At 36.3% G+C, this 25,979-nt stretch overlaps 2 protein-coding genes across 12 annotated transcripts in view; both read left to right on the top strand.

Annotated features, from left to right (window-relative positions):
* LOC131682841 (cytoplasmic phosphatidylinositol transfer protein 1) overlaps positions 1–21,408 on the top strand; it is a 550,652-nt gene extending 529,244 nt beyond the window's left edge. For 6 of the 8 annotated variants that reach the window (XR_009304175.1, XR_009304174.1, XR_009304173.1 and 3 more), the window contains 5 exons: positions 17,523–17,633; positions 17,702–17,798; positions 17,925–18,206; positions 21,130–21,179; positions 21,248–21,408. The gene's annotated coding sequence lies outside the window, so the exon portion shown is untranslated. Of the gene's footprint in view, positions 1–16,698; positions 17,247–17,322; positions 17,345–17,522; positions 17,634–17,701; positions 17,799–17,924; positions 18,207–21,129; positions 21,180–21,247 lie in introns of those variants that run through there. The other 2 variants (XR_009304178.1, XR_009304179.1) reach the window with 2 other exon arrangements.
* A 2,151-nt stretch (positions 21,409–23,559) lies between these two features.
* LOC131682835 (protein hu-li tai shao) overlaps positions 23,560–25,979 on the top strand; it is a 249,325-nt gene continuing 246,905 nt past the window's right edge. For 2 of the 4 annotated variants that reach the window (XM_058964607.1, XM_058964605.1), the window contains exon 1: positions 23,561–23,699. The gene's annotated coding sequence lies outside the window, so the exon portion shown is untranslated. Of the gene's footprint in view, positions 23,700–23,916; positions 24,062–25,979 lie in introns of those variants that run through there. The other 2 variants (XM_058964608.1, XM_058964606.1) reach the window with 2 other exon arrangements.

The following is a 25,979-nucleotide window of genomic DNA, read 5'->3' as shown; positions in this document are numbered from 1 at the left end:
CTCGGAAAACAACGCAGTTTACTTCAGCAAGTTAATATCATTATTGAAGCCACGCATAAAATGCTACCACTTCATTATTTTTGTTTTACTGTATACTATTCTGCCCAAGTTGTACAGTAATGTTTCCATTTCGAGTGGGTACAGTCCAGCGTACCAAGTATTCCTGAATAAGCCCACTACTCTGCGATTCAAAATCGCCTTTGAAAATTCTTAAAACGCAGATATATTTACCCAACTATACTCTGCAATATTACCGCAGATGACGGACATTTGGGCTAAAAATTTATGTAAAAATCTGTCTAAACATCTATTATCTGGGGTATAGCAGGATTCTCACATAGATTAAGGCGCAAATTTTCTCTCATGCGAATATATTTTACTGTAGTGTCCGAAGGACGTATGTCAGATGGCTTTCACATAATTTAGTAAAACCCAGCTTTCTCTGGCTTTTTATTATAGTATTGTCTCCTCTTCAAAGGCTTCGAAATACAACAAACGAAAGTCTTCGAAACCAATCGTTCGTGAAAACTGGTTCCGCAAAACAATCGTTGAATGGTCGAAAAGCTTCATTCACCGCAAGTCTGTTCGTAATATCTAGGATGAGATCTTCTTCATTGCACTCCTGATTCGGAACCGTCGTAGTATGTGCTTTAGACAATAACTGCCGGGCAAACATTAGTTCATAGAATTCTATGAATTCTCATAATTATTATTACATAGAAAATTTTAACATATTTGAACAAAAAATGTCTTATTGAATTCAATTATACAATGTTTATTGCTTCAATCGGCAAAATTAATGGCACGAACATTTTTTGCATTCAAACAATAATTAACTTTTAATCTCAATAAACATTTCCAGTTCGAATAATGTTGCAATCATTTCAATAATATAATTTTTGGAAAAGAGAACGATATTTGTTACTGAAATGATTTGATTGAATTCAATAAATAAATGTATTTTCTTTCTAGCTATATTTTTTCACTGAATTAAATCCATATAATTAATTTTTTTTTTAAAAAAAACTTTATTGCATGAATGCAAAAAAAATGTAACGTAACTATAATAACAACTACCGGTGTGAAAACAGATTATTATTTTGGCAACCTATTTACCAACGCACAGTGGCACGACTTAGAACAAAATGTGGACTAAAGTCCAAACTTTTCCGTAGCGGTTCATATAGGACGTTTTTATGTAATTTTGGTACGCTGAATTCGTTTTTGATATTAAAACATCTCAAAAATAAACATTTACTGTTCATTAGGGTGTCTCAAAAATATTTTCTTTTCTAAATCGTCCTTAAAATTTGTGTATATTAATTTTCGTGTGCTAAATCGTTTTTGATATTAACACTTGTAAAAAAAAATCATCATACATTAGGGTGGCTCAAAAATAATTATTTTGTTGTGAAGGTTCAAAAATTTTTTAAAGACATTTTTGTGCGCTGAATTCCTATGTTGGTTATAAAAATAGAAATTAACTTTACTACTTATTAAAGAGGCTCAAAAGTAAATATTTTGTCTTTAATAATGATTTCTTTCAATTGTAATTTTGGAATTTATTTTCCGTATTGAAACGAATTGATTGACATCTCATTATGGGGCTTCAGAAATGATTATATTATTTTAAGGATCAAATAAGATGTGATCGACTAATTTTGGAACGTTTAATTCATTAGTGGGTTACTTGGTATGAAAACTACATTTTCTTTCATTTTCAAAACAAACATTTTGAGCGTCTTAGTGGAATATTGATTAACATTCACTAATCAACAAGATGGTTAACGATTTTGTTTTCGCAGGTGTGTTTTAAGTTACTTAGATTGCTTATTTCATACCTTAAATAAAAATAAATCCAAAATCCTTTTTTCGCGTATATGGTTCATTTAAAAATGGTCTTATTTTATTTGGATAATATCGCACACCCTTAAGCTATATCAGTGCTATGCAAACTCGGATAAAATAGTCTCACCAAATGACTAGAACTCAACTGTGTTCACTCAATTTGACAGTTATTGCGTAAGTTAGCAAAAATAGTTCATGAAACATTTTGTGACACATTTCAATGGTTGAAAATATTTACTGATTTTTAATAGTTATGTGTCCAACAAAAAAACACCTTTAACAGGCCAACGAGGGTACCCGGGTACCCACAAATTGAAATGCTCATAACTATGGATTCCTTTAACCGATTTGGACACTTTTAAATGTTTTGGATTCAGAAACTCGTCCAATTTTAGATTCTGTACAATAGAACCGGAATAATGGATCTGGTTTTTGGTAATCCGGATTTTCCGGAGTAATGTTCCAGTACTAGGATATGATTTGTAAATTTTAATAATGTCCTAGTAATATGAGTATCAAAACGCTTCAAATTGTCTCGGAAGTCTGTTTTTATTGTTACGGGACCCTATGACAATTTGAAAAATGGAATTGGAATGGAATGGCCATTCACGGCCCCACGGGAACCTGCTCCGGAATGTCCGTTACAAGTTCATATCACCAAATGGTTCCAAAAGCACGAGATACAGCCTACTGATGCAATTCCAAGACTTTTGATACCCATATTGCTAGTATTTCATTGAAGTTCGCAAATAGTACTCCTGCACAGGAACCTGCTTCCGGAAACCCGGATTCCCGGGAACCGAATTAAGTAACCCGACTCATTTTTACCAAGTCCAAATATGGATGAGTTCTTGAATCCAAAACAGCCAAAAGTATCGAAATCGGTTGGATATTACCTTAGTTATGGGCATTTTAGTTTTGTGGGTACCCACGTCGGCCTGTTACGTAGTAAAAAAATCAGGAGCCCCTCCTCACTCCCACCCTTACTATATCAACAATATTATTAACCCAAAAGCTTGACTTAGTGAAGTTCTAAGATGTCACAAAGTTTCAATTTCCAGTTATGGATAAACATAGGAATTTCATTAATTGAAACATATAAAAATACCCAGGTACCGCGTCGGACACACAACGGTTAAACATTCTTAATTCCTTTACCACTTAAAAACCATACTTCCCACTCGGCTCCTCACTCTTGATCACTAGTAAAACCTTTGTAGATCATGCTCTAAATGCTATTTGAAAGTAGTGCATAAATTAGTTTCATTATTCTAGTTATAAAGTGAATATTCAAATTAAATATCATTAATAACCATGAGTCTCCATCCACAGTTTTTTTTAAATTTTGACTGCTTATCGCAAGTTTTCGCAAAACTAGCATAGGTTCATATTAAAGAGAAAATGAAAACCTTTCGAATGAGCATGGTGTGATCGCGGGCATTCACGGGCGTCGTTGTTGTTTTCGCTTTAGAAGTTCGAATTCAATAAAAATTCATGACAAACAGTTATCTAAACACTAACTAAACCAACTAGTGACTTATTTTTGGCGATTTTACGATGTAATTTTATCACACGGATAATTTTGGTGAAATAATGCAATTCATATAATCAACCGTTTCTTTGAAAAACGAGAATAACCGTATGTAGTTCCTATGGTCAAATAATGCAAAAAACACTTGAGTTATGCCCTTCAAAAAGCTGTCAAAAAATCATTTTGCATTCAAATCACCTAAAATCTCGTGAAAATGTCTCTGATGGCTTAGCTGTTACGAGAAAAATACTAGTGAGAATATTGCATAACCTTCATATATGGACTTAAGTCCGGGCTCGTCCCACTGTGCAACGACCGGTGCGAAAACGGGTGTCTAAATATACTATTATCGTTTAGCGTAATCAAAATACACACGCATTTGCTTACGCACCGGTGCTGATAGTCTTAGACTATCAGCACCGGTGCGTAAGCAAATGCGTGTGTATTTTGATTACGCTAAACGATAATATTTTATTTAGGCACCCGTTTTCGCATCGGTCGTTGGTAAATAGGTTTCCAAAATAATAATCTGTTTTTACACCGGTAGTTGTTATTATAGCAACGTTACACTTTTTTGCAATCATGCAATAAAATAATCGTTTTTTAATGATATGGACTTTATTCAGTGAAAAAAATATTGCTAGAAAGAAAATACATTTATTTATTGAATTCAATAAAACCATTTTAGTAACAAACATCGTTCTCTTTTCTAAAAATATTTTATTGCAATGATTGTAAAATTATTCAAACTGGAAATGTTTATTGAGATTAAAAGTTAATTATTGTTTCAATGAAAAAAATGCTCATACCATTAATTTTGCCGTTTGAAGCAATAAACATTGTATTATTGAATTGAATAAGATATTTTTTGTTCAAATATGCTAAAATTCTCTATGTAATAAAAATTCTAAGAAATGTTATGGGTTCGGAACGGACAACGAATTCTAATAAATAATGTTTACCCAGAAGTTATTGTCTGTAGCACATACTACGGCCGCTCTGAGTCAGGAGTGTAATGAAAAGGATCTCATGCTAGATATTACAAACAAACTTGCAGAGAAGGAACCTTTACGACCATTCAACGATTGTTTTGCGGAAACAGTTTATACGAACGATCATTTTCGAATACGCTTTCGTTTTTATGTATTTCGAAGCCTTTGAAGAGGAGCTAATATTATATTGAAAAGCCAGAGAAAGTTGGGTTTTACCAAATTGGCGATTTGCGGCAAAACCAAAATTAGTCATGCGACACCTATGATTCAGCTCATGAACTGGCAAAGTGATACAGTTTGCTTTTTTTCACCCGCAAGTGAGTCGTAGCTTACTACTAAAACTTCATTTTCTTTTCGGAAAAAGCTTACCCCTGCCAAAATATGAATGAAACGAGTAAGAAATTTAGTTTTATTTGCAACTATTCTGAAATAACAGCCATTTGCAACTATTTGACTCATACATTTCTTAGAAATGTAATCGGGGTATTATTGTGGTTATAAAAAATCGTTCTGTAAATAGAGTTCCAACTCGAAACCGAGACCCAATCAGTTCCAATGCCAAACTCCTTCATATTTTGGACTACGTAGGAGATCCAGTGAAGACTATCAGAGAGAAGGATCGGCTGTGTATGATACAAAGCTCCTATTAGCCGGATATATTTTTCCTAGCGTGATCTGGAGTTTCATGAATTTACACCATCTCATAAAGGTTTAGCTTAACTTAAGAGGAACGGGAAATGATGTTGCGGCGGCTACGGTGCTCAACAAATTACATTTCGGAACAGCACACATATAGCTTTGTGAATAATATTAGAAATCACCATGTTTTACACTCTTTTCGCAAGATGTTTTCTCTTCATCTTATAAAATGATGGTTTTCCTTCATTTTCATAAACAATTATCAACAAATTGTTCGGTGATTTGGTGTTTAAAAGTTATTTTTTACCAATGTTTACAGAAAATATATGCACTATGACAGAACAGAATGAAATCAACAACACTTTGCTTCCTGCGCTATCTGTGAGCTGTTTCAACGTAGAATCGCCAATTATACGGAAGCCATCTGACGTACGTCCTTCAGACGCTGCAGTCAAATATATTCGGATGGGAGAAAAATTGCGCGTTAATGTATGTGAGAATACTGCCATACCCCAGGTAATAGACGTTTACACTGATTTTTACATAAATTTTGTAGCCCAAATGTCCATCAGCTGTGGTCATATTGTATACAGCATAGCCGGGTAAACATATCTGGGTTTTAAGTATATTCAAAGGCAATTTTGAATCGCAGAATAGTGGGCTTATTCATGAATACTTGGTACGCTGGACTGTAACCATTCGAAATGAAAACATTACTGTACAACTTGGGCAGAACAGTATACAGTAAAACAAAAATAATTAAGTGATGGTATTTTATGTGTGGCTTCAATAATAATATTAACTTGCGTAAAATGCGTTTTTGCCTAGGTTGATACATGGAGCACGTTGTTATAGTAATCATATCTCATCTAACTAACCTAGAACTAGAATCAGGAATCAGTAGCGACTGGTTCAAATAGCACGTTCCCCATGTTGATCGGAGATTTGTGCTTAAAAGACAATTATCAAAATTCACGTTGAGAGGAAGTTCCAAACCAATATTCACCAAACACACCTAGTGCTCGTGAACAAAAGGAGTATCGTCAACTCTTTCGTGACTGCTGTGAATTGCGCTGAGCCAACAATAGTTTCTCCGGAATTTCCCCTCAATGTGGATTTTGACCCATACCAAAAGTAATTTTACTTTTGCTATTAATAAATGACATCCAATTCAGATTGTATGTGTAAAACATATAACTATCTTTTTAAGCAAACAACAATTAGTGTCTGTGGTATTATAGAGTCCCGTACAGAGGACTGCGCAACGCTGCCTAAAATGATGACATCTTCTTTGTTTCTGGCACCCATAATTTTTGCTGTAATTTTGAGTGACTTCAACCGAGTTACACAATAAATTAATATGGAGTGAATTGAAAACCCACTGTTTTGTGGCTTATAGCACTTTATTCTTGATACTATTCCATGTAATTTATTTTACATTGTTACAAAAAAAGCATAATAAACTGAATACAGTGTTTTGTTTCGACGATTGAAATATATCGCCATGACATAAACAAGGCCTTTGGCAACAAGTAGCCGCTAGCCGGCGCTACTATCGGCCAATAGGCTTCCAGTAATCGATATATGAATTTTGCGTGCACCTATGGGTAAAGTAAAGTTCAATCGGAAACTCTGGTTGGTTCTAATTCGTATTCGTAATTCGTATTCCGGCCGATTTCCCGAAAAAGCTTAACTGTGTAGTATTCCGGCGCCAATAACACAACTAATTCTAATTACAATCGGTTGTATCGCTGGAGCTGAAATACTAACTACAACTACATCTACTTCAAGAAATAAACATTAAGTGCGTACCCTGGAGCAAATTGGTATTGGTGAATTCAACATTTTGTCGTCGATACGGTAATTCCAAAGATAGAATCAAATAATGAGTTATTGCTCAAAATTTATAAATTTGATTCCAATTTATCAGTATGGCAAATGACATAACACGGAATCTTGTTTTCAAACAACGGTCCTGCGGGGTAGTGCCAAATTTCGCTGCTTACCAAATTGGTCATCAAATCCACATCCATGTATCCACAGTTTGCACAAAATTGTCGGAGTAAGTCAAAAACTATTGCAACGAATTAACAAAAGTGGCTATCCTAGAATTATAGGACATTTCCACATTGTTCGACGCGGAATACTTCTAGTAAATTTATAATAAACGTCTTGAAACAAGCAATTTCATTGCCCAACAATAAATTATAAAGTTAATTACATTTCGTGTTACTGTTTCTAAGAACAATATTAGAAATGTTAAAATGTATTAAAAATATCATTTTTATAAGTTAAGTACAACCACCAAACCCCGTCTACTCCCGCCCTGCCCTTATTTACAGACTAAGTGAATTGAATTCCAAGTGCATTCACGTTCATGCATTTCACTATACTGCCTATGATCGCAAGTCAGTCCCATGAAGATAGGAAATCCCATAGAAAACGGGGCAAATAAGCGATCTTGGGTAGTATACAGTCGTGATTCGCTGGTTGGGCCACAGCCTTGTCCAACTAACGAATTTGATTCGCTAGTTGGACCGACTGACAAATGTCAAAAACTCTCCAAAGAAGATGTTGGCAGTGTAAATGCATCTGTTCTTATCTCTAAATATTGTCAGATTGATTGTCAAAGTAAATTTGGCACGAGATTTTGACGTTCAGATGCTTTTTAGTTGGACAATGGTCCAACTAGCGGAGGTCCAACTAAAAGCAATCCAGTTAAAAAGTGTCCAACCAGCGAATCACGACTGTACACCACAACACAATATTATCCCTCGAAAATATGATGAACCACCGGATGAAATGAGATGGTGATGGTGTAACAGGTGTGATCTGTGTCCTGCCATGCGTACCTATTAGCAATTAAATGCAAATTTTTACTACTGGTCCTGAATTAAAAACTTTGCGCGAGAAAAATACACGCATTTTCTTTCTTCTCGAAGCTTAGTTTCCACAGTCCCCAGAATCATCACCATTTGTTCGCAGCGATTTTCGATTTTCGGTGGACACTATCATTAGCTTTCGTATTGGCCTCCACATATAAAAATTTTCGGGCTTTTACAAGCTTCAAAGCCAATGAAATTTCGCTTCTTGCTAGCATCCCATCAATCGGATCCTGGGACACATCATGCCCAGCTTGACATAATGCTACATCTTCCAGTTCAATCCGAGCTGCTTAGATGCACTAATTTTTACTTCCACGCAGAAAACATACAGCATGATCAAAACTGTGGGTAATTGAATACAAATAAATGCTGTTCATTGTATCAAACGACAAAATAATTGGTGTGAATCGAGGTTTGAAAGTATATTTTCATTAAAGTTACAATAAACTTTTAATTTCAATAATTGTTTTAATTTCTGTAAACTTTAAAAAAAGTGGTATTGAATTCAATCAAATAATTTATTGTCTCACAACCGATAGTTTTATTTATTGAGCTCAATCCATAATTTTATTTAAAATAAAAATCTTTCACGAGTCGAATCAAAATTCACGCAGAACACTTCTGCATAACATTTATCGCGAGATCCTATTTTTTACATTTTCCTTTGTTTTGCCTCCTTTCTGCGAATAGCAACGTTGGCGTCGGTTGGAAGAAGTTACCAAATATAGACACTCGCTTTCGGTTTACAGCGAGTGTCTATATTTGGTAACTTCTTCCAACCGACGCCAACGTTGCTATTCGCAGAATGGAGGCAAAACAAAGGAAAATGTAAAAAATAGGATATCGCGATAAATGTTATGCAGAAGTGTTCTGCGTGAATTTTGATTCGACTCGTGAAAGATTTTTATTTTAAATAAAATTATGGATTGAGCTCAATAAATAAAACTATCGGTTGTGAGACAATAAATTATTTGATTGAATTCAATAACATTTTTTTTAAAGTTTACAGAAATTAAAACAATTATTGAAGTTAAAAGTTTATTGTAACTTTAATGAAAATATACTTTCAAACCTCGATTCACACCAATTATTTTGTCGTTTGATACAATGAACAGCATTTGTTTGTATTCAATTACCCACAGTTTTGATTATGCTGTATGTTTTCTGCGTGGAAGTAAAAATTGGTGCATCTAAGCAGCTCGGATTGAACTGGAAGATGTAGCATTATGTCAAGCTGGGCATGATGTGTCCCAGGATCCGATTGATGGGATGCTAGCAAGAAGCGGAATTTCATTGGCTTTGAAGCTTGTAAAAGCCCGAAAATTTTTATATGTGGAGGCCAATACGAAAGCTAATGATAGTGTCCAACGAAAATCGAAAATCGCTGCGAACAAATGGTGATGATTCTGGGGACTGTGGAAACTAAGCTTCGAGAAGAAAGAAAATGCGTGTATTTTTCTCGCGCAAAGTTTTTAATTCAGGACCAGTAGTAAAAATTTGCATTTAATTGCTAATAGGTATGCATGGCAGGACACAGATCATACCTGTTACACCATCACCATCTCATTTCATCCGGTGGTTCATCATATTTTGGAGGGATAATATTGTGTTGTGGTGTACAGTCGATGCGATGAGCTGAGGCGACAATAATGTAATGTAATGTTGAGATGTGCTCTTTTGAGTATCATCGATGTACATATTTCCCAAATCAGTCTTCGAATCGTTATATTTGTTTGTCTGTGCTTAGAACGAGCCAAAGCATCATCAGGTGTTTGCCATGGCCTGACACGGGTCTTAATCATAGGTAGGTTAAACAGTGGAACGTTCGAAAATTTTTGAACGTGACGTTCGCTGCTTACCAAATTGGTCATCAAATCCCCATCCATGTATCCACAGTTTGCATAAAATTGTCGGAGTAAGTCAAAAACTATTGCAACGAATTAACAAAAGTGGCTATCCTAGAATTATAGGACTTTTCCACAATGTTCGACGCGGAATACTTCTAGTAAATTTTTAATAAACGTCTGGAAACAAGCAATTTCATTGTCCAACAATAAATTATAAAGTTAATTAACATTTCGTGTTACTGTTTCTAAGAACAATATTAGAAATGTTAAAATGTATTAAAAATATCATTTTTATAAGTTAAGTACAACCACCCAACCCCGTCCTCCCCTTATTTACAGACTAAGTGAATTGAATTCCAAGTGCATTCACGTTTATGCATTTCACTATACTGCCTATGATCGCAAGTCAGTCCCATGAAGATAGAAAATCCCAAAGAAAACGGGGCAAATAAGCGATCTTGGGTAGTATACAATCGTGATTCCCTGATTGGGCCACAGCCTTGTCCAACTAACGAATTGTCAGTCGGTCCAACTAGCGAATCAAGTTGGACCAACTTACAAATGTCAAAAACTCTCCAAAGGAGATGTTGGCAGTGTAAATGCATCTGTTCTTATCTCTAAATATTGTGAGATTGATTGTCAAAGTAAATTTGGCACGAGATTTTGACGTTCAGATGCTTTTTAATTGGACAATGGTCCAACTAGCGGAGGTCCAACTAAAAAGCGGTCCAGTTAAAAAGTGTCCAACCAGCGAATAACGACTGTACACCACAACACAATATTATCCCTCGAAAATATGATGAACCACCGGATGAAATGAGATGGTGATGATGTAACAGGTGTGATCTGTGTCCTGCCATGCGTACCTATTTGCAATTAAATCAAGCGTTTTTGAACTAAGCGCTGCAGAGTGTGTGATAAACCATTATCGTTGTGATCTTCTTTTTACTACTGGTCCTGAATTAAAAAGTCTAAGACTATCAGCACCGGGCGTGGGTATAAGCAATTTACCAACCGTCATCATAACACGACACCGCACCGGCGGTTGGTAAACAGGTTGGGAAATGGAAACTTATCGTTTCGGTTTACAGCGAGTGTCTATATTTGGTAACTTCTTCCAACCGACGCCAACGTTGCTATTCGCAGAAAGGAGGCAAAACAAAGGAAAATGTAAAAAATAGGATCTCGCGATAAATGTTATGCAGAAGTGTTCTGCGTGAATTTTGATTCGACTCGTGAAAGATTTTTTAAATAAAATTATGGATTGAGCTCAATAAATAAAACTATCGGTTGTGAGACAATAAATTATTTGATTGAATTCAATACCACTTTTTTTAAAGTTTACAGAAATTAAAACAATTATTGAAATTAAAAGTTTATTGTAACTTTAATGAAAATATACTTTCAAACCTCGATTTACACCAATTATTTTGTCGTTTGATACAATGAACAGCATTTGTTTGTATTCAATTACCCACAGTTTTGATTATGCTGTATGTTTTCTGCGTGGAAGTAAAAATTAGTGCATCTAAGCAGCTCGGATTGAACTGGAAGATGTAGCATTATGTCAAGCTGGGCATGATGTGTCCCAGGATCCGATTGATGGGATGCTAGCAAGAAGCGAAATTTCATTGGCTTTGAAGCTTGTAAAAGCCCGAAAATTTTTATATGTGGAGGCCAATACGAAAGCTAATGATAGTGTCCAACGAAAATCGAAAATCGCTGCGAACAAATGGTGATGATTCTGGGGACTGTGGAAGCTAAGCTTCGAGAAGAAAGAAAATGCGTGTATTTTTCTCGCGCAAAGTTTTTAATTCAGGACCAGTAGTAAAAATTTGCATTTAATTGCTAATAGGTACGCATGGCAGGACACAGATCACACCTGTTACACCATCACCATCTCATTTCATCCGGTGGTTCATCATATTTTCGAGGGATAATATTGTGTTGTGGTGTACAGTCGTGATTCGCTGGTTGGACACTTTTTAACTGGATTGCTTTTAGTTGGACCTCCGCTAGTTTGACCATTGTCCAACTAAAAAGCATCTGAACGTCAAAATATCGTGCCAAATTTACTTTGACAATCAATCTGACAATATTTAGAGATAAGAACAGATGCATTTACACTGCCAACATCTCCTTTGGAGAGTTTTTGACATTTGTCAGTCGGTCCAACTAGCGAATCAAATTCGTTAGTTGGACAAGGCTGTGGCCCAACCAGCGAATCACGACTGTATACTACCCAAGATCGCTTATTTGCCCCGTTTTCTATGGGATTTCCTATCTTCATGGGACTGACTTGCGATCATAGGCAGTATAGTGAAATGCATGAACGTGAATGCACTTGGAATTCAATTCACTTAGTCTGTAAATAAGGGCAGGGCGGGAGTAGACGGGGTTTGGTGGTTGTACTTAACTTATAAAAATGATATTTTTAATACATTTTAACATTTCTAATATTGTTCTTAGAAACAGTAACACGAAATGTAATTAACTTTATAATTTATTGTTGGGCAATGAAATTGCTTGTTTCAAGACGTTTATTATAAATTTACTAGAAGTATTCCGCGTCGAACAATGTGGAAATGTCCTATAATTCTAGGATAGCCACTTTTGTTAATTCGTTGCAATAGTTTTTGACTTACTCCGACAATTTTGTGCAAACTGTGGATACATGGATGTGGATTTGATGACCAATTTGGTAAGCAGCGAAATTTGGCACTACCCCGCAGGACCGTTGTTTGAAAACAAGATTCCGTGTTATGTCATTTGCCATACTGATAAATTGGAATCAAATTTATAAATTTTGAGCAATAACTCATTATTTGATTCTATCTTTGGAATTACCGTATCGACGACAAAATGTTGAATTCACCAATACCAATTTGCTCCAGGGTACGCACTTAATGTTTATTTCTTGAAGTAGATGTAGTTGTAGTTAGTATTTCAGCTCCAGCGATACAACCGATTGTAATTAGAATTAGTTGTGTTATTGGCGCCGGAATACTACACAGTTAAGCTTTTTCGGGAAATCGGCCGGAATACGAATTACGAATACGAATTAGAACCAACCAGAGTTTCCGATTGAACTTTACTTTACCCATAGGTGCACGCAAAATTCATATATCGATTACTGGAAGCCTATTGGCCGATAGTAGCGCCGGCTAGCGGCTACTTGTTGCCAAAGGCCTTGTTTATGTCATGGCGATATATTTCAATCGTCGAAACAAGACACTGTATTCAGTTTATTATGCTTTTTTTGTAACAATGTAAAATAAATTACATGGAATAGTATCAAGAATAAAGTGCTATAAGCCACAAAACAGTGGGTTTTCAATTCACTCCATATTAATTTATTGTGTAACTCGGTTGAAGTCACTCAAAATTACAGCAAAAATTATGGGTGCCAGAAACAAAGAAGATGTCATCATTTTAGGCAGCGTTGCGCAGTCCTCTGTACGGGACTCTATAATACCACAGACACTAATTGTTGTTTGCTTAAAAAAGATAGTTATATGTTTTACACATACAATCTGAATTGGATGTCATTTATTAATAGCAAAAGTAAAATTACTTTTGGTATGGGTCAAAATCCACATTGAGGGGAAATTCCGGAGAAACTATTGTTGGCTCAGCGCAATTCACAGCAGTCACGAAAGAGTTGACGATACTCCTTTTGTTCACGAGCACTAGATGTGTTTGGTGAATATTGGTTTGGAACTTCCTCTCAACGTGAATTTTGATAATTGTTTTTTAAGCACAAATCTCCGATCAACATGCGGAACGTGCTATTTGAACCAGTCGCTACTGATTCCTGATTCTAGTTCTAGGTTAGTTAGATGAGATATGATTACTATAACAACGTGCTCCATGTATCAACCTAGGCAAAAACGCATTTTACGCAAGTTAATATTATTATTGAAGCCACACATAAAATACCATCACTTAATTATTTTTGTTTTACTGTATACTGTTCTGCCCAAGTTGTACAGTAATGTTTTCATTTCGAATGGTTACAGCCCAGCGTACCAAGTATTCATGAATAAGCCCACTATTCTGCGATTCAAAATTGCCTTTGAATATACTTAAAACCCAGATATGTTTACCCGGCTATGCTGTATACAATATGACCACAGCTGATGGACATTTGGGCTACAAAATTTATGTAAAAATCAGTGTAAACGTCTATTACCTGGGGTATGGCAGTATTCTCACATACATTAACGCGCAATTTTTCTCCCATCCGAATATATTTGACTGCAGCGTCTGAAGGACGTACGTCAGATGGCTTCCGTATAATTGGCGATTCTACGTTGAAACAGCTCACAGATAGCGCAGGAAGCAAAGTGTTGTTGATTTCATTCTGTTCTGTCATAGTGCATATATTTTCTGTAAACATTGGTAAAAAATAACTTTTAAACACCAAATCACCGAACAATTTGTTGATAATTGTTTATGAAAATGAAGGAAAACCATCATTTTATAAGATGAAGAGAAAACATCTTGCGAAAAGAGTGTAAAACATGGTGATTTCTAATATTATTCACAAAGCTATATGTGTGCTGTTCCGAAATGTAATTTGTTGAGCACCGTAGCCGCCGCAACATCATTTCCCGTTCCTCTTAAGTTAAGCTAAACCTTTATGAGATGGTGTAAATTCATGAAACTCCAGATCACGCTAGGAAAAATATATCCGGCTAATAGGAGCTTTGTATCATACACAGCCGATCCTTCTCTCTGATAGTCTTCACTGGATCTCCTACGTAGTCCAAAATATGAAGGAGTTTGGCATTGGAACTGATTGGGTCTCGGTTTCGAGTTGGAACTCTATTTACAGAACGATTTTTTATAACCACAATAATACCCCGATTACATTTCTAAGAAATGTATGAGTCAAATAGTTGCAAATGGCTGTTATTTCAGAATAGTTGCAAATAAAACTAAATTTCTTACTCGTTTCATTCATATTTTGGCAGGGGTAAGCTTTTTCCGAAAAGAAAATGAAGTTTTAGTAGTAAGCTACGACTCACTTGCGGGTGAAAAAAAGCAAACTGTATCACTTTGCCAGTTCATGAGCTGAATCATAGGTGTCGCATGACTAATTTTGGTTTTGCCGCAAATCGCCAATTTGGTAAAACCCAACTTTCTCTGGCTTTTCAATATAATATTAGCTCCTCTTCAAAGGCTTCGAAATACATAAAAACGAAAGCGTATTCGAAAATGATCGTTCGTATAAACTGTTTCCGCAAAACAATCGTTGAATGGTCGTAAAGGTTCCTTCTCTGCAAGTTTGTTTGTAATATCTAGCATGAGATCCTTTTCATTACACTCCTGATTCAGAGCGGCCGTAGTATGTGCTACAGACAATAACTTCTGGGTAAACATTATTTATTAGAATTCGTTGTCCGTTCCGAACCCATAACATTTCTTAGAATTTTTATTACATAGAGAATTTTAGCATATTTGAACAAAAAATGTCTTATTCAATTCAATAATACAATGTTTATTGCTTCAAACGGCAAAATTAATGGTATGAGCATTTTTTTCATTGAAACAATAATTAACTTTTAATCTCAATAAACATTTCCAGTTTGAATAATTTTACAATCATTGCAATAAAATATTTTTAGAAAAGAGAACGATGTTTGTTACTAAAATGGTTTTATTGAATTCAATAAATAAATGTATTTTCTTTCTAGCAATATTTTTTTCACTGAATAAAGTCCATATCATTAAAAAACGATTATTTTATTGCATGATTGCAAAAAAGTGTAACGTTGCTATAATAACAACTACCGGTGTAAAAACAGATTATTATTTTGGAAACCTATTTACCAACGACCGGTGCGAAAACGGGTGCCTAAATAAAATATTATCGTTTAGCGTAATCAAAATACACACGCATTTGCTTACGCACCGGTGCTGATAGTCTTAGACTATCAGCAGGGTTACCATCTTCACAGATTTATCTGTAATGTCACAGATTTTTTTTCACAATTTTTGATCACAGATTCTTTTTCACAGATGACAGATTTTTGGCATTTTGTTGAAAATTTCAGATTTTTGGAAATATTGTGATTTATCACAGATTTTTTTGGAAATTTATCACAGATTTTCACAGATTTTTTTCCTGTTTTAGTCATCACAGATGGTAAAAAGATTTTTTTGATAGAAACACAAATTTCCATGTGGCATCCCTGCTCATCAGATCTACTATAGTTTGCAAATGAAACTTGGGATTGCAAGCTGTTAGCGGATTGCAAAAGTACCTGACCATGCTGTGTGGGGCGCTGTCCTGCTTAACAATAAGGCGAACGAAAATGTTTGCAGGCACGTCATTCAATAGGACAACTCTCAACAAACATATGATTACGACTTAAAAGCCAACTGTCAAAATTCTCTTTGAAAGGAAATTCCTGAAAAACCGTTACTCGCCAATCACAGATGTTTGTAGTAAACAAAAAAGAAAAGCTTTCTCTTTCATTAACTGCTATGAACTGTATTTAGCCAGTAACGGTTTGTCCGGAATTTCCATTCAAAGAGATTTTTGACAGTTAACTTTTAAGCCGTAATCATATGTTTGTCGAGAACTGTCAGTTTGTTAGCTGAATTTAATTTGTTTTTTTTTATTTAAAAATCAGACAAGACTAATCGAGGTTTAAAAACAATATGATTGTACTCGTAACGACACCCGTTATCAATACATATGAAAAACTGAGACAATTTTTCCAAACTAAAGATCCCTATATTAAGCTTAAGCCAAACATCAACCGCCGTCTTAGAAAAACGCGAAAAACAATCAAGTTCATTTCCGCCGCCAGAAAATTTGTCTAATGGGATTTTTGATTGATTGACACCGGTGTAGTGGATTGCACTGGTTTTGCACTTACTAGCAGAAGTGTCAATGGAACATACCCAGTTTTCTACACTTCTGCCAGAAAGTGCAAAACCCCATAAGTTTCAGTGCACTCCACTACACCGGTGTCAATCAATCGAAAACCCCATAAGTATTGGAATTGCCTTTGAGTCACATCCGCAAATTGCATCTGTAGCTAGCGGCAATTAGTACAGGCGAGTTGAGTCAAACGGCAAAGCGTTTAAGGCTGTGAACCATTTGGTGAAATTTTTAACTTTTAGTTAAAATCTGACACTTCGAAAGTTATTTGCAAAATAACCCTACTCTGGAGCATGGTTAAAATTGACAGAGCGATAGTTAAATTTGACAGCTCGATGGTTAATACAACGACACGACATACCACTTAATTAAAAATCCTGAAAAAAAGTGTTCCAGTTATTTACCGCCAGTTACCAGCACATTGAGCAACCCCTCGATGGGAACAAAAAAATATTCTTCAGCAGCACTTCTTTGTTTATTTAATTTTTGGTTGCTGTATAGCAACCATGTTGTTTCTATTTTTTCCTAAAAGATTTTTTCGCTCAATTACTGTTTTTGGGTGGCGATAATCAAATATATATAGGTATAGGGATTATTTGGCAACTGCAGGTACTGATTTTCTAACCAATTCGTTTGATACGCCGTCTTTGAAGGAATCTATCCCCCAGTTAAACTCATTCCGGAACCGGTTCGGAATCCTGAATGGAGTTAGTATGGATTCCAAATCAAATGCAACAACCGATTCTGAGTCCAAATCTAGAGTTACATACTGACCATTCAGGATTCCGAATCAAATTCCGAATGGTTTGACCGGGCCGTTGCTCCAGTAATCGATTCGTTCACCGCATCGTTTGATGCCATTAAATGTTGTGTTTGTACTTTAAGTTTCTCTGCACAACTGCCCGATGCGAGTTGGACCGCGAACAGTCTCAGCCGTCAAGGAAACAAAATTGGATTGTATGCCAGATCAATGTGGCCGCGAAATATAAACTTAAGGTGGGTAGTGCTACTGCTGAACGGTAGTCGGATGAAATTTTCTATCTGTTTGTTTTTTTCTCTTTCAGGAACTGCTGTGTGGCGGTGAGCTACTATCACAATGCAGATGGACATGGACGCCATCCCAAGTTTGATAACTTTTACCTGACGAAGTAGATTAGGCAGGTACGAATTAAATCCTATCAATAAGCTTGAGTGAAACTTGAATTTTTTCAGTTTCGATTTCCGGTAAAAATTTCCACGGTAACACGAAGCTCAAATTTGTTCTTTTGTCATATTATTTATTTTCAGCAATTCGCACCTCTACATTCTCGAAGTAGTGGAAGACAGGTGCTAAAAAAATCGGCATCAACCGAGTATAGGATGAATTCACGCACATTTCTTCCGACACCTGTGCAAGCATCAGGGGAAACATCTAAATCAATTTCTTAAACCATTTTGCTGTAGTAAACAGCAAAAAACTGATAATTGATTGGGCAATTTTTGCACGGAGTTTTCTAACTAAACGGACAGGTAGTTTCTGAAGTGATGGAAGTATAACTACTAAGTGAAATTCCAATCGTCGTTCATGAGGTAGGTTTACGTGTATAAAGCATATACTTACAAGTTTTTGTGATATTACTTATTAGCTATTCCAATAAACGTACATTGCAATGTATTACTCATTTAACACTTATAAGTAAAGCTGATACCATTGTTAGATCAGACATTCTAGGTTCGCTCGGAACTGTCATTTTTTAGGGATTTTGTAAACAGAGCGAACGTAGAACGACTTTTTTTTATCCCTTTATGGGCAGCTAGGGCCGAGGGTGGTGGCTAACGGGTTTCATACATCCTTGACCTGACGGACAAAGCTATGGTGCCTTGAACACAGGCAACGCAGATCCAAGGCCATCATTGAAATGATAAGTTCTGCGTTTGAGATGTACTTCCCCCGGTTGCCAGACGAATACCTGTAATTATTACTTGTTGCTTTGTATGTATGAATCTAATGTTCAGTCCTGGGTGGTGTATGCGTGGAAGGTGTGGTTTTTAGCGTTCGAGTCCAGGAGTGCATATCTGTCTGGGTTAGCGTGGGCGTTTACTAATTGTGTAATAGTGTGATCGCTAAAGGCTCGAGCATATGAATACCAGCGTGTCTCCACCTTTGCGTGCATAAATCCGATTTTAGATCCATGTTGCCATTCGCACATTCACGTGTATTCTCGAACGATCGCGCGCGGACCGTGAATCTAATAATTAATTTTCAGTGTATGTTAGAGAAACGTGTTGTCTAGTGAATCGGTCCAACTGAAGGCATGAGTCTAGGCTGATCGAGAGTAGAGAATTCCGAACGTAGCCGGTCTATGATCGCGCGAGTGGTGGGTTAATGCTTGAGACCGCGGTTGTAAAGTTATAGGTGCTGAAAAGTTCACTTAAGTAAAGGGGTGTTGGCGAAATTGCGAGCGTAGGTGTGTGTGGATGATTGAAATTGTAATGTAAGTTCGCGTTTTTGACCAGGTTTGTGTTATCGCGAAAGTTAGGGGCGTTTGCACGTTTTGGATGTGAATGTATATGGGAGAATATGCAATTGACTGCGCTAGTGAATATCAGTATGAACCCAACTCAAGATACAGTAATAAAAGGAAAAATAACATGCCGAATGTTTCTTTTTTTTAGGTCAATAACCGTGCATTGAAAAATGCTCAAAAACTCTGAACTAGGCCCCATCGAGTCCAGTCTGTCCGTCTCGTCCTGTCGTGTCTGGGGTTTCCAGGTTGCATGCATTCACCAGATGAGACTAGCTTATGTCAGCTTACTTGTGCACTGGTTTCGTAGAATCGAGGCGATCATCGAAATGATAGATCCTACGAGTGAATGCACTTGGCCCAGTCACCTGTCAAGCATTTGTGTATTTGTGTGTGTTGAGATATGTGCGGAGCCTGTAAATAATATTTTAATGCGAATAATATTTTATACTTCAAAACAAGAAATGTGTAATATACTACTTGCAGTTTGTTGATCGTTCCTACTTATCTGATTCCATCGAGTATGAGAATACATCTCCATTGTTCTAAAACCTGGCGACGTCCGATGGCAGAGAAGAATCATTGTGGGCAGCAATATTGCTCTTCTTGGATGTAGGAGCTCAAAAAGGTCATCACAAGAATATAACGCATGAGACCGAAAATAAATAAAAAAAAAAATAAAGAGAAGAGTTAGTATTGTTATTGAGTATTAGTAATATACCGATTTTTTTCGAGAGTTGTCCTACTGGAACTGTAGAGCTAATTGATTTAATTAAGGCATGGACCTAGACTTCTGGAATCGAGGATAGAGACTTCCGGACGCGAACGATTCATGAATGCGCGAGTGCGGGGGACTGTAGGTTCGTTCACGCTTGAGACTGCGTTTGAGTGATTAAAAGTGCCGAGACGTTCATATTATAACCGGGATATTATAATGTCTGGAAGAGCGCGAGTATAGGTTGCGTGGATGGTCGCGAAGGGCTCAAGCATTTTTATATTTGTTTGTCGCGTGTATGTGACTTTGCATTCGATTTTTATGTAGTTTCGCGCAAACACGGGCATTTGGAGTTTCACTCTCGAGACCGGGATTGTTAATTTATAAGTGCTAAACCATTCACTTAGTCACCAGGGTGTTATACTTTTTACGAGATCGTCGGTGTGGTCGTGCGTGGATGATCGCGAAGGACTCGAGCGTTTGTATGTGGACGTTTTTGTCGCGTGTGCTAGTATGTAACTTCGCGTGGACACATTATTTTTATAAGCGTGTGGCCATTCGCATGTTCGCGTATTCTTCAACGATCGCACGTGGACGTCTTGTCTAGTTTTTATTTCTATTGGTCCAACTAAAGGCATGAATTTGGGCTGCTATGATCAAGGGCGGAGATTTCCGGACGTGACCGATTCATGATTGCGCGAGCTTAGGTTCTTAGGTTCCAACGTTCACCCAATCAATCGGGGTGCTTGAATATTGGCGAGATCGCGGGCGTTCGTATTGTTGACCAGGTTCGTGTTATCGCGTAGGCCACGTTTGTACGTTTGGAATGAGGTGCCTGCAGAGGGAATTGGGCCCTAAACCCACATTGTATATTATTTGACCATGGCAGTGGATAATAAAGGTCGCCAAGTTAAGTACTAAAATTGATCACAATGTAGCTTAACTAAAAAGAAAATAAACGTATCCCAAGTTTATGTGATATCATCACTGTAATACTGCTTTGGTGGAAAAGCCCCCGGACCACATCAAGGTACAGTATCATGCCGAGGGAAAACAGAGCGAACGTAGAACGACTTGAATCCAAAATCGGAATCAGCATAAAAGTAACTGAGAACATGCATTGTCATTTCATCTACTGCATTATTTACAACATAGAACTCTTGTGGTTATATGGCGAGCGAACATCAAACCAAATACAAATTTGTATTTGATCAAACCGTGCACAGTTGTATGAAACCCATTTTTTCTTATCAGATATCTATTTCTTTTCCAGACAAACTTCACGGATGCTCAGCGGGATTTATTGGCTTTAATGAACAACAGGTGAACTGATGTCATTTCCTATAATGTCCAGGAAGCTTTCAGTGACAATTTATCTTATCTTATTTCAGCTTTTTGGGGCATTGTACAAGTGCAAAGGTAACCGGAGGAGAAGGGCGATTCATTACTAAAAGGTCACAGTCAAGATTTAAAAATTAATTTGCTACGAAAAGCACTGGTTTGTCAGCAGAAATCGGCTTTAATACATGAGACGCTTTTTATGTCAAAAATTCGGGATATGCTTTTATTTCATAGTAGCGAAAGTCAGAAGTTATTCCTGATTGCTTTGCATTTATTCGGTATTGCCATTGGGAGGGTATTTGAATAATAAATTGAAATTTGCTATGATTAAAATATGCAGAGTTGTCTGAAATACACCATGCTAAAGTAATTTGAGATTAGTCAATCTTCCCTGAGGACCTTGATAAAAAAATGCCAACGTTAAATTTAGAATTGGAATTGATTACAAACGACAAAACTAATCGTAACAACCTATTTAAAACACGAATTTTCTTTGAGGTCATGTAGCTCATGAACACTGAAGCCTATAGTCCCAAAGGGTGGCATTTTGCTCGCGCCACGTCTTGAAAATATTCAGATCTAACTTGGAGACCATTTGGCCTGCAGGTCGATTTCAGTTAGTCTGGGATATAATAACATGAGCTAAATTTTCTCAAATCATAAACCCTTTCTTGCAACATGTCAGCCAAATCTAGAGTTCGCAGCGGATTTCATCGCGAAGGTTTTCACTTCGGAATGATTTGAGAGATTTTTATAAGTTCCGGAAAATTCACGGTGCTCACTGGGATAAATGCAAAGGAACTTCAGCAGGGCACGATATAGTCCTGGGTATAAGGTCCGAAGAACGACTGTGTATAATTCCGGGAACTTATGCTATCGATTTGGTTTATTGTTATTTTCTTCTGCGTAACTAGGGCTGCAACAGTAACTATGAGTTATTTGAAAAAAATAATAAGAGATTATTTATGGCGTTTTCGTTTTTTCTTGGTGCTACACCGGTGTAGTGCAAAGAAAGAGATAGACTGATTACACCCAAGTTTGAATGAGTGTAGCACCGACTACACCGGTGTAGTGCACTGTCAAAAACGAATATGCCATTAGTGTTGCTAGTTTCATGCATTTTTTACCCAAATGCCATATTTGACAGTACCAGTTACCTGAGTCACTGAGGGGTAGTCATATTTCTACAGTTTTGGAATGCAGTGTCTAGTCGTGTCGTTGGTTAAAATGTTGCCCATGATGCAGAATAAAATGGTGGGATCATTTTCTGTACCATATTGAGGTTGTCAATATTCTTCAATACAAAATTAAGGGATAAAGATGGAAACGATAACGTGTTGTGTTAAGATTTGTTTGGGTTATTTCATGATGTGGATGTTTACTTTTCGAGGCTATAACTGTCGTACTTAATGTAATAAGAAAAAAACTAATTTTCAAAATATCGACAAATGTTCACACATCTACCATCTTGTGGTTATCGCAGCTGTCAATTCTAAATAACTATCCATATGTCAACTTTTGAAATGGTTCGCTCTCTCGGTTAAATTTTTCCATTCAAGAGAAAATAACTTTCGAACTGTCAAATTTTAACTAATGGTCAAAAAAAATCGCCAAATGGTTCACAGCCTAAATCGCCTGACCATGTTTGTCCGCCTTTTTTGCTTGGGAATCCACAAACTAGCATACACGCTCATTGATAACAACTCAAATTTGAGTTGCCAGCCACTCAATTTCATAAAAAGTGCACGTAGTCAAAAATTGAGTTTTTCTAGTTTATTCAGTTTTGAGTTTGGGACATAAATGTCAAATTTGAGTACATTTTACTCAAAAAGGAAATTCGGAAAATAATCATTCCGCATTTTTAATAAAGCTGCAAAAATATGAATTGTTGAATCCGTTGTCCAGGCGTTTACGATGTCCGGAAATTTAATCTGAGGGTCTTTTTCTGCACCTATTTCATGCCGATCGGCATCTTGTGGAAACTGCAGAAACTAAAAAAACATAACTGAGAGTTAGATTTGAAAACAAGCAAAACTCAATCAAACTTACCTTCTAGTTTTATGAACAATCAGTGTCTTAAATTGCAAACTCTTTTTTAGTTTAAGTCGACGCCTGATTCCACACACTTTTTTGAGAGTAAGTAGTTTTTTCACTCAGAAGTTTGAATATTTAATGATTACTCCAGGGATGAGTTAGTTCTACTGAAATTAAAACTCATTTTTTGACATATTGCTATTACTTTTGAAATTGAGTGCTCTGAACTCAAATTTTGAGTAGTTTTGAATGAGCGTGTATGCTGTGCACTGATTTTAAAAAATATCACCTGGCATCTCTGCCGTGCCTTTCGGCTCTCAGGCTGCTCGGTTTGTCGCAGTTTCGAGTGTGAGTGCTCGATTCACTGCTTTTGCGCAAAGATTGTTCATTCATTTCCAGTGGTTCGGAAAGTGTAGTTGACGCCTTTTGTGAAAAGTCCGCAAAGCTGCAAACGTTTGAATATTCAAGGTGAATATTGTGTGAAACACGTTATTAGTTGTTCTATTATTTGTTTGTGTTACAAAATAATGATACATCGCTTTGGAAATATCGAATTTCACAAATAAAAATTGGCGATTCTGACAGACTTTTTCAAGTTGTCGGAGAGCAAAGGGCGTATACCTTACCTTCCAAAAAACGCGAGAAAGTGTGAGCGTTTTGGAGAGTGCGAGAGCGTGTGAGTTTGTGTGAGTAATTTTAATGTGGTGATGAAAGTAATTGAAGATCGAGTACATAGTGAAAGAGAAATTTGGCAAGATTTCGGTCAGCGATGTTATCAGGTGTTTGAAATTTTCGACATTTTATAGATCTCCGCATTATTTAATAATTCGGTATGTGTTCCAAACGATTTATTTATTTTTTTTGTTGCCAGCTAAGACCATAGTTGATCCATCTCGCCCAAACGATTTATATGAAAAATAGGACAATAATTTGTTCTATGGTCCGTCGTGATTCCGTTTCTCAGAATGATGATTTATTGAATTTTTTATCTCTGATATGTCAAACCATGCTTACAGACTATTGACGCAGATTACAGGTGATAACCAGTAATGTAAAAAGATCAGCATTTTCTTGGGGACACAAGAAGTTTTGAAGCAGTATGTATCTTTTGATTCACAGTGAATATTGATGTCTCTTTCACACGAGATGTAGATTGTACACAAAAGACCGCTTAACAAATTTAATAATTGATATGAAATAATAATTTGTAATTTTATTGAGCACGATAACCTGTTAGTACAGACTTTGAATCAGGTCAAGGAAGTTTATGAAATTATTATGAAACTTACGCTTTTATTTATTTTATAATATTCATGTTTTAATTATTCTAACTTGATTTGATGATGTTTTTAAGATCAGAGCTATAAAATTTATATTTAATATGAATTCTATCGCAGTACTGCCACTGTCATCATCTGCATAAAATCAGGCGATTGTTTATGACTTGTATATTAAATTTGAATCAGAAAATATTTTCAAAAAATTTACATTCGATTAACGTAGTATCAGCTCAAGAAACAGGCAACCCCTAAGAAATATTCGAATCAGGTGGAGAATAATCATTTTGAAAACAATTTCAATTGTCTCCTACGTCTAATTTAATTCGCAGATAAAGGTTGATTTAGTATGATCTTGTTTTTTGCGACAAGAATCTTTGCCTCGAAAACATGTTTGATGCATACATAAATTTGAGTATAGATGATGTCATCTTCGAATAAATAGCATGTAAAGCTTTTCATCATACTAACACCACTGGCAGTGAAAGAGCAACTAGAACTGATGATGTCTCGGTATATATGCATTACCATCACAGATCTGCATTTGAACCTGATGAAATGAATTCGATGCTGTTCTTTTTTGTCATTTAAGTTAAGGGGTTACATACCTTTTTATTTTCCAAAAATAGATATTGTTTTCGTTCGTTTATCTGAAAGTACCACTCCTTGAGAATATTTCCCCAAACTTTTATAGATATCCGAGAAATAGATCGAAATTTACAGCGCTTCCAAGCGCGCTTCGTCTACCAAGAGCAGTGGTAACTTGAAATTTTAAACTCGATTTTCACGAAATGTTGTTGGTAATTGTCTAGTTTAGAGACTAGTAACAGAGGTCCGATATTAATGCGGTTTTAACCTAAATAAACCAAATCCGGGAGCGGAAATGTAAAATTTTTGACCAAAGTTTGATAAAGTGAAAAAATAAGTTGTACTGAGTAACACTCCTAACAATAACAGTGCGGTGCTTTAACAAATGAGCTTATGCAGCGAAGCTAGTGTGATGCGGCTTGGTCGTCTATCCGAGGCCAAGGATCCGAAGCGGCGCAAAGCAAACCTGTGATCCTCTCATTTTCCGTTTTACTCAAACAGGGGCCATAGCTGTTGCTCAGTCGGCTTTAAACTAGCTATAGCCCCTATGTTTGAGTAAACCTGGCAAACGAGAGAATCACAGGTTTGCTTATCCATTGGTCTTCAATTGTGGTCACTGCAAACCTCTTAAATAAAAAAGGGTTTCGGGGAAAAAGCCATAACTCCGTTAATTATCAATTTATTTTTATAAACTTACGCTTGTTTATTAATTATTTCACTGAAGAATGCGCTACCAAATACTATAAATTTGATGTAATGAGATCATTGCTTTATGCCTTTACGTAAATTCAAACCTTCTTGACATTTTTGGCACAAAAAGGTTTGTAATCCCTGTAAATCCTACAATAGAGGAAATAATATGGCGTATTTAATGTCATTTCGA

Source organism: Topomyia yanbarensis, chromosome 2 (genome assembly GCF_030247195.1).
Source record: "Topomyia yanbarensis strain Yona2022 chromosome 2, ASM3024719v1, whole genome shotgun sequence".
Classification (NCBI taxonomy): domain Eukaryota; kingdom Metazoa; phylum Arthropoda; class Insecta; order Diptera; family Culicidae; genus Topomyia; species Topomyia yanbarensis.
This window is presented reverse-complemented; position numbering and strand designations above follow the sequence as displayed.